Source organism: Chiloscyllium plagiosum, chromosome 14 (assembly GCF_004010195.1).
Source record: "Chiloscyllium plagiosum isolate BGI_BamShark_2017 chromosome 14, ASM401019v2, whole genome shotgun sequence".
NCBI classification, from domain to species: domain Eukaryota; kingdom Metazoa; phylum Chordata; class Chondrichthyes; order Orectolobiformes; family Hemiscylliidae; genus Chiloscyllium; species Chiloscyllium plagiosum.
In genome coordinates, this window is record NC_057723.1 from 7,829,790 (window position 1) to 7,839,699 (window position 9,910).

At 45.4% G+C, this 9,910-nt stretch overlaps 1 long non-coding RNA gene across 1 annotated transcript in view; it reads left to right on the top strand.

Annotated features, from left to right (window-relative positions):
* The first annotated feature begins 8,241 nt into the window (after positions 1-8,241).
* LOC122556881 overlaps positions 8,242-9,910 on the top strand; it is a 9,335-nt gene continuing 7,666 nt past the window's right edge. The window contains exons 1-2 of the long non-coding RNA XR_006313681.1: positions 8,242-8,304; positions 9,399-9,466. This is a non-coding gene — a long non-coding RNA (uncharacterized LOC122556881). The remainder of the gene's footprint in view (positions 8,305-9,398; positions 9,467-9,910) is intronic.

The following is a 9,910-nucleotide window of genomic DNA, read 5'->3' on the forward strand; positions in this document are numbered from 1 at the left end:
TGTTTGGAGGTCCTGGTCATGGCGGATGGAGGTGTAGAGGGATTGGATATCCATGGCGAAGATGAGGCGTTGGGGGCCGGGGAAACGGAAGTCTAGGAGGAGATGGAGGGTGTGGGGGGTGTCTCGAACCACCCACGCATGCTCCTTCTCCAGGAACACCCCGGTTCAAAAGTAAAGACTCCTGTTTATATTTTATTTATTTATATTATTCTCTGTTTTGCTTTATTCCCCGCAGTACTGCCTAACTGCAATGGTGTTTATATTTTCCCCAGCACCCATGTCGTGTGTGTGCAGGTGGGAGACGCAGTGAAAGACACAAGGTGCACAAATCTTTATTCAATTTCCATCACCAGGAAGAAAGGAAACACCCGAGTGGCTAGTGACAAGCAGTGCCCTTCACATCAAAGGGGAGTGCTGCGTGATCAAAAACGTGAAGGGGAGGGCAGGAATTAAATCAAAACAGAGTTGGAGAGAGAAATAATACATTCCACGCCCCGTGGTGCCCATCTCTTCCTGAACTGCTCGAGGGTTTTGGTGGACACTGTGTGCTCTTTCTCCAGGGACACCCGAGCTCGAATGTAAAGACTGCTATTCATCTATCGCCCACGTCTCCCTGATTGGCCACAGGTTAACAACCCCAATCAGGGATCTCATTGTCTGAGATCTACTTGTTCCAATCACTAAAAAGGGCAATATTATTGCGGGGCTGGATTCACATGTAAGACAGACCAGGTAAAAGTGGCAAAGTTCCCTCCCTGACGGGCATTTGGCAACCAAATAAGTTTTGGTGATCGTTGCCATGGTCACCATTGCCGAAGCTAGCATGATAATTCCACATTTATTAACTGAAGTAAAATTCCATCTGCTGCCTTGGCATTTGAACTCACAGTCTCAGAACATGAGCCTAAGCCAACTGTAAGACTTCAAGGCCAGTGACTACACCATCATCACTGCAGGAAATTCTACCAAGGTCAGCAATATATGGATGGATGAATGGCAGTGAAATTTAAAAACAAACCTTACATTTATGTAGCACCATTCATGATCATTGGACTCCCCTTATATAGCACCTTGCATGATCTCTCAAAGTGCCTAATAGTCACTTACATACTTTTGAAATATAGTCAGCACTGTAATAGGAAAGTAATAGCCAATATGTGCACAGCAAGCTTTCACAATCATCCACATGACGATGACCAAATTCTCTGTTTTTGTGATAGAGATTGAGGAGTAAACATTGGCTTAGGACACCAGGGATAACTCCCTTGGGGTTCTTTAAAGAAGGGCTGTGGTACCTTGTGTAGCTGCCCTAGCAGACAGATAGATGATACCTAAAAGTGTTGCCCCAAAATATGCCACTTGAAAACACCATACTGGATGGCCAGCACTTTACGCTCAAACCCTGGAGCAAGACTTAAACCTGGAGCTTTGAGAGTCCAAGACAGAAGCACTGGCATTTTAGACATAGCTGCCAGCACTGTAAATGGGTTCAAATCCTGGTCCTGGCATGAAACACACAAACTCAAGAGTTACATTCTCCATATCGGATTGAGAGAGTGCTGCACCATCAACGTTTGAGCATATATATTCAGAGCAGGAATTGTCATTTGGTTCCTTGATCCTGGTCTGTCATGAGGATAATTCCTTACCTACCCTTATAGCCTCTGACTCCACCATAAATGAAGAACCTAGCTACATCTGCTTGGACAATATTCAATGACGCTGCCTACCTTGGAGAAGAGTGTTCCCTAGTCTCACGTCCCTCTGGGGGAGTAAAAGTTTCTAGATTGAAGACTGCAAGGACTTGGTGTTGTATTGGCTTGTTATTCTAATAGTCTTCTCATATGCTTTCAATGGTAAATGTAAGTTCTCCCTCCCTGTCAACGCCTGATTCAAAATTGTTTCTAGGTTGTTATACATATATTGTAAGGTAAAGGCAGATACAAAATATCTGTTCAATTAGTCTGTCATTTCCTTATTGTCCAAATATTGATTCCCCAGATTAATTCACTAGAGGACCAATGCTTACTTTATTTTCTCTTTTCTTTTTTAAATACTTATAGAAACTCTTACCATCTATTTTTATATTTCTAGGTAGCTTTCTCTTGTACTCTAATTTCTCCCTCCTTATTATTCTTTTGGTCAGTCTTTGCTTGTATGTTTTATATTTGATGGAATCTTATGATTTCCCATTAATTTTATGGAAATGTACATTTTCTCTTTAAATTTGATACTTCTGTAGTAATACAGAACATTTTGAGGTTCTGCTTTTTAATTTATGTCAGATCATTTCGATGATGTAAGAAACTGAGGCCCTCTTTTGAAAGATCTTAAGACACTATTTTGAAGAAAAGCAAGAGGGTTTATGACCAATATTGTTTACTCAACCAATATCCCAAAAAACATTATCTGATCATTATTACATCACTGTCAGTGGCAGTTTCCTTTGCACAGATCGGGTGCTGCTTATACAATAGATTCATAGAATCCTAGAGCACAGAGATGTACAGCATGGAAACAGACCCTTCAGTCCAACTCATCCAAGATGATCAAATATCCCAAAATTAGTCTAGTCCCATTTGCCAGCCTGTTGGCCTATATCCCTCCAAACCCTTCCTATTCATATACTCATCCAAGAGTCTTTAAATGTTGTAATTGTACCAGCCTTCACCACTTCCTCTGGCAGTTCATTCCATACACGCACCACCCTCTGCATGAAAAGGTTGTCTGTTTAGATCTTTTTTTATATCTTTACACTCTCACCCTAAACCTCTGCCCTCTAGTTCTGGACCCACCCACCCCAGGGAAAAGACTTTGTCTATTTACCCTATCCATGCCCCTCATGATTTTATAAACTTCTATGAGGTCACCCCTCAGCCTCCGACGCTCCAGGGAAAACAGCCCCAGCCTATTCAGCCTCTCCCTATAGCTCAAACCCTCCAAGCCTGGCAACATCCTTGTAAATCTTTTCTGAACCCTTTCAAGTTTCACTACATCATGTTGATAGTTACTACACTGAAGAAGTTGCCTAAAAGACAGACTCACAGAGTCATAGAGTCGTACAGCATAGTAACAGACCCTTCGGTTCAACCAGTCTATGCCGACCATGTTCCCAAACTGAGGATAGGTCATAGGACCCAAAACATTAACCGGCTGAGCTTTTCCAGCAACCTCTGTTTATGTTCCCAACTAAACTAGTCCCACCTGCCTGCTCCTGGTCCATATCCCTCCAAACCTTTCCAATCCATGTACTCATCCAAATGTCTTTTAAATGTTGTAATTATACCTGCATCCACCACTTCCTCTGGAAGTTCATTCATAATGTGAACCACCCTCTGTGTAAAAAAAGTTGCCTCTCATGTCTTTAAAAAATCTTCGTCCCCTCACCTAGTCTTGAAATGCCCCATCTCAGGGAAAAGACACCTGCCATTCACTTTACCTATACCTCTCATGATTTAATAAACCTCTATAAGGTCAGTCCTCAATCTCCAATGCTCCAGTGAAAAAAGTCTCAGTAAAAATGTTCTAGACTCCTGCAGTACCATCACAGAATCCCACTATCAACATCCCGGTGGATTACCATTGATCAGAAACTGAACTGGACTAGCCACATAAATACTGTGGTTACAAATGCAGGTCAGAGGTTAGGAGTACTGTGGCGAGGAACTTAGCTCTTGACTATCCAAAGCCTGTCACAAGATTCAAGTGTGATGGAATACTCCCCACTTATCTGGGTGAGTGCACCTCTAACGACACTTACGAAACTAAACACAATTCAGAACAAAGGAACTCACCTCACAAAAAAACAAGCAAAGAACTGTGGATGCTGGGGATTAGAAATACAAGCTGAAATTGCTGGAAAAACTCAGCTAGTCTGGAAGCTTCTGTGGACAGAAAGTAGGGTTAACATTTCAGGTCCATTGACCCTCCTTTAGAACCGATTGTGGCTGGGAAAAGGCAGGGGTATATACTGAAGGTGGAGTGAGGGGAAGGGGATGCGGGGGAAAGCAAATGGTAGGTGGAGATGGAGCCCAGAGAGAGAGAGAGAGAGGACACAGTAGGGCAAACAAAACATTGGGTAAAGGCCAGTCAGGAGAATCAATAGCTGCTAATGGGGACCATTAGTAACTGTTGGATGGGTGATGTGTGGCAGCAGACTATGTGATGACACGGATATGGGAGGAGCCACCTCCAGCCATAAAATGTTTGAACTCGATATTGACCCCTGATGGCTGTAGAGTCCCCAAGTGGAAAATGAGATTTGCTGGAGCGTTGCAGAAAGCCTGAGATGTTGAACTGGCAGGCAAAGGTATGTTCAGGACAGAGTCGTGAGCCTTCTGTAAAGTGGTCACCAAGTCTGCGTTTCTTCTTCCCAGTGTGCAGGAGACCACATTGGGAGCAGTGAATCCAATCGACGAGATTGAGTGAAGTGCCGGTAAATCACTGCTTCAACTGGAAGATAAGCCGGGCGCCTTGGATAGTGAGGGGGGGGGGAGGAAGTAAATGGACAGGTGTTATACTTATACTTTCTGCAATTGTAGGGGAAGGTGCCATGGGGGTGTGGAGAGGTGTTGAGAGCGGAGAAGGAATGAAACTGGGTGTCCTGGAGGGAATATTTCCTGCAGAAGGCTGACAATAGAGGGGCATATGTGTCTGGTGGTGGGAATCCTGCTGGAAGTGACGGAAATGGTGGCTAACGATCCTCTGGAGGTGGATAACAGTGGGATGGAAAGTGAGGAGAAGGGGGACCCTTTCGCTGTTGCAGAAGGGAAGAGAGAGGGTGACGGCAGAGGTGCAGGAGATGGGTCAGACACAGCTGAAGGCCCTGTCAACCACAGTAAGGGGGAATCCCTGATTGAGAAAGAAGCTGGATTTTTCGGAGGCTCCCTTGTCATAGTTGATCTCATCAGAACAGATTCCACAGAGGAACTGGAAGAATGGAATGGAATGGAGTCCTTACAGGAAGCAGGGTGCAAGGATGTAGTGTCCAGGTAACTGTGGGAATCGGTGGGTTTGTAGAGGATATTGGTGGCCAAAATCCAACACACCCCGTCCACCTGGACACCCCGTGCTGGCCTCCTACCTGCCCTCGACCTCTTCATAGCAAACTGCCGCCAGCTGCCTGACCTGCTGTGCTGTTCCAGCAATAAAGTTTCAACTCTGATATTGGTGGCCAGCCTATCCCCAGAAATGGAAACAGAGATTCAAAGTTTGTGAGAAGATTTGTAGCTCGGGTCCTCGTTGTTATGATTCTGTTCGCTGAGCTGGGAATTTGTGTTGCAGACGTTTCGTCCCCTGTCTAGGTGACATCCTCAGTGCTTGGGAGCCTCCTGCGAAGCGCTTCTGTGATGTTTCCTCCTNGATGTGCTTATTGATTGAATCTGTGGATGAGTGCCATGTCTCTAGGAATTCCCTGGCTGTTCTCTGTTTGGCTTGTCCTATAATAGTAGTGTTGTCCCAGTCGAACTCATGTTGCTTGTCATCTGAGTCAATATACCAATATATTGACCTAGACCCAATATACCGGCCACTGCAATGGACAGCTGGAATTGACAACCGGAAGCGGCAGATACAAACCACTATAAATGCTGGAGGAAACATCACAGAAGCGCTTCACAGGAGGCTCCCAAACGCTGAGGATGTCACCTAGACAGGGGACGAAACGTCTGCAACACAAATTCCCAGCTCGGCGAACAGAACCACAACAAGCAAACAGAGATGTCGAGGAAGGCAAGGGATGAGTCAGAGATGGGCCAGATGAAGGTGAGACCAGGGTGGAAATTGGAAGTAAAATTGATCAATCTTCCCAAATCTGGATGAGAGATGGAAGGAGCATCAATGATATCATCAATATTCCAGAGAAAGTGCTATGGGTGGAGCCAGAGGTGGACTGGAACAAGGCACATTCTATGTACCTCACACAGAAGCAAGTATAACTGGAGCCCATGGGGGGGTGTCTGTGGACACACCTTTGACCTGAAGAAAGTGAGAGGAGTTAAAAGAGAGGTTGGTGAGGATGAGGATGAGCTCGGCTGGGGAGAGGGGAAGGTGGTCGGTGGTGGGACTGTTCAGGCCTTTGCTCCAGCAAGGAGCAGAGAGCCCTGAGACCATCCTGATGGAGGATGGACGTGGAAAGGGATTGAAGTCCATGGGAAAGAAGAGGCGGCTGGAGCCCGTCAACTGGAAAATCTGAAACTGACGTAAAGCCTCAGAAGAATTACAGATATAAGTGGGAAGGGATTGGACAAGGAAAGGTAAAACCGAGTCAAGGTAAGTAATGGGTCTGCACGGGCAGTCCTGTTTGTGTATTGTGAGAAGGAGGTAAAAGCGAGCTGGACAGGACTGGGGGACTGTGAGCTGGGAGACACCAGGTGAAATAAGAATAGTGACCGTTACAAACCCAATAGAAGAAAGAATCAAGGACAAAGAGAGCAAAAGAGAGATGGAAAAGGGAGTGACAACAAACGGAGGAAGTAAAATGTGAAATGGACAAGAGAGGAAATGGAGAGATAGGTAGAGAAAGAGGCAGAGGCTGAGAGAGACACACAGAGAATGGAAGAGGGACTGGGACAGAGCGTGTGGTAGATTTCTCACCTAGTGAACTTGTTCATGTACCAGAGTCAAGATTAGAGTGGTGCTGGAAAAGCACAGCAGGTCAGGCAGCATCCAAGGAGCAGGAAAATCGACATTTCGGGCAGTAGCCCTTCATCAGGAATCATGTCCATGTGCCAGCCCAACAGTAAAATGAGAATTTTTCTCAGCTCGTTCTGTGCATGTCCTACTCTCCAACAGAATTCTGATTGCTATATTTTTAAAATAACTAATTCAAACATTTTTGGACCTCAGCTAAACAGATACATGTGGCAGGCTCAAGTTAACAGCTTCATTGCAATCATTTTGTTTTAAAAATCCTAGCTGTGGGATCCAAATGGGTCAAAGGGTGTGTATACAATACACAAGAACACAATGTATAATATAATTCATCTAAAATACATTGCGGTAAAGTCCTTTGTTAAATTTTACTTTGTGTCGGAAAACGTGTGGATTGATGAAAAGAGGGTTAGGGCATAGAATTACAGCACAGAAAGAGGCCATTCAGCCCATTACCACCTGGGCCAGCTCATTGGTATGTCAATAAAATTATCTTTTCCTAAAGCCCGACAATTCCAGTTCAGTAACTGTTTTGAAAGTTGCTCTCAAATCTGCTTCCACCACCCTGCCAAGCAGAAACATTCCAGATCGCGGCAACTCTGAATAAATTATGTGTTCTCATTTTGCCTCTGCCTTTTCTGCCAGTTATTTGAAGTCAATGTCCGCTGATCACTGGCCCTCTGACGAGTGGAAATAATTTCTCCACCTTTACACTCTCAATAGCCTTACTGATTTTGAATACTTTCTGTCAAATCTTCCCGTAACCTCTGCTCAAAGGACAACAATCCCTGTCTCGCCAGTCGCTCCACATTGCCAAAGTTCTCATTGTGAAAAAGTCTCTCCAAGTTGTAATTGAGCTTATTTAAAACAAGCTTGAGCTGGTGCAAAGCAGTCTCTAATCTCTCATGCGTTACAACACAAACAATGACGATAATTTAGCAATGCGTTGAACTAAATCACTTAAAAAGGTCACAAAAATGATATTTAGGGAAATCATACACATTGTAAAAGCTTACTTTGTTTCTGCAGAGTTCTCAGTAGTACAGAAACTGTGTTGTATTTATGCTCCTCCAATCAGTGCTGTGCTGTAGGCAAACTCAGCATGTGCCATGCACAGCAAGATCCCACAATGGTTGTGAAATGGTCGAACAGATAAAGCCCTTTCCAGTGGCGATGGATTAGTGTAACTATGACCCCCCGCCCCTGCAACCCACCCCCAATTCACCTTTAATCATACATTTGGGAGATTTATATGCAGCTGAGAACACAGGTTATTGAAAGGTTTCTCTTCTCACATGGGAACAACATTGAAGTATCAGCTGAGATTGTAGCCTCAGGTCTCAGGGGTGTGGGGGGTGGTTTGGGGCAGGATCTTACTGTCTTTGAAAATATTCCTGTAAAAGAGACAATTGTGGATCATGAGCACATTGCTCTTAACTTTCCTGGAGGTCGTTCACTGAACAGCTGTCTGCGGGGGACCAATCCGATTGAGGACTAGGGAATGTTTCTGAGACTGCAGGCCCAATCAGAGGGTGTTCAAGCTTTGAATCAGATCTTGGAATTCAGATCTTCCAACAGAGGGAGGCGCTGCTCAGGGAGTAAGGAGAGCATGAGGCAATTCCAATATGGAGGACCACAGCAATTGCTAAAATGGTGAGAGCTAGACTGAGTAGGTCCCTCAGAGAGGATGGAAAACCCCTCTGGCAGAGATACTTATACTGCAGGGGTACAGCCTTTCCTTCACAGTGAGCTGCCTTGTCTTTCATACTTGCCTTTAGGAAGCCATTTTCACTGAGCTTTCAGACTCAGTACCTCAATGGGGGACTGTTCCAACTACAGGAAGATCCCAAAATAGTCCTTCTTGCCCCCCTGCCCCCTCATTAGTTTTCTAATTGCCATTTGTCACTATTGCTAGTGTGAGTTCACTTTTGGTCGGATTGCTGAGAGAGCGGAAAATGTAGCATGTGGAAGGAGACCCTCAGGCAGTCAGCATCAGCTAGAGGAGCAAGTGAACAGAAGACCCCTGGAGTCAGGGCCCTGATAATTTGGAATCTATTCTTAAAATTTCACAGTACTAAAAGCAGGAGTAGGCTATTTGGCCCATTAAGCCTGCTCCACTATTAATTAAGATCATGGCTGATCTATCCACCGTCTCAGCTCCTTCTACTTGCATTATCCCCATAACCTTTAATTCCCCGATCATGCAAAAATCCATCCAACTGTGTCCTGAATATATTTAGTGAAGCTGCCTCTACTGCTTCCTTGGGCAGAGAATTCCATAGATTCACTACTCTCTGGGAAAAGCAGTTTGTCCTCACCTCTGTCCTAAATCTACTCCCCCTAAACTTGAGGCCATGTCCCCTAGACCTAGTCTCACCTACTAGTGGAAACAACTTGTCCACCTCTATCTTATTTATCTCTTTCATAATTTTATATGTTTCTGTAAGATCTCCTCTCATCCTTCTAAATTCTAGCGAGTACAGTCCCAGGCAGGTCAACCTGTCCTCACAGGGTAACCCCCTCACCTCAGGATCAACCTGGTGAACCTCCTCTGCACCGCCTCCAAAGCCAGTATATCCTTCCTCAAGTAAGGAGACCAGAACTGTGCACAATACTCCAGGTGCGGCCTCACCAACACCTTGTACAATTGCAGCAAAACCTCCCTGCTCTTCAATTCAATCCCTCAAACATTGAAAGCCAATATTCCGTTTGCCTTCCTGATTTCCCGTTGCACTTGCATATTGCAGAGAGCATATTGCAGAGAGCGGTGCGAGCTGGGCGGAAGTGAGGTTGGAGCGCAGAGCTGGTCGGGTAGGTAAGTGATATATAAAGAACTTACCTCGACGCCAATGGTCTTTTCTCAGCAGAGAGCGGCGCGAGCTGGGCGGAAGTGAGGTTGGAGCGCAGAGCTGGTCGGGAAGGTAAGTGATTGATATATAAAGAACTTACCTCGACGCCAACGGGCTTTTCACAACAGAGAGCGGCGCGAGCTGGGCGGAAGTGAGGTTGGCGCGCAGAGCTGGTCGGGTAGGTAAGTGATTGATATTTGAGTGGGTGTGGGGAGCTCATTCAAGAGCTCAGGGAGTTAGGCTGGAAGCTGAAAGCTAGGACAGACAGAGTCGTCATCTCTGGGTTGTTGCCGGTGCCACGTGACAGTGAGGCAAGGAATAGGGAGAGAGTGCAGTTGAACACGTGGCTGCAAGGATGGTGTAGGAGGGAGGGCTTCAGGTATTTGGACAATTGGACTGCATTCTGGGAA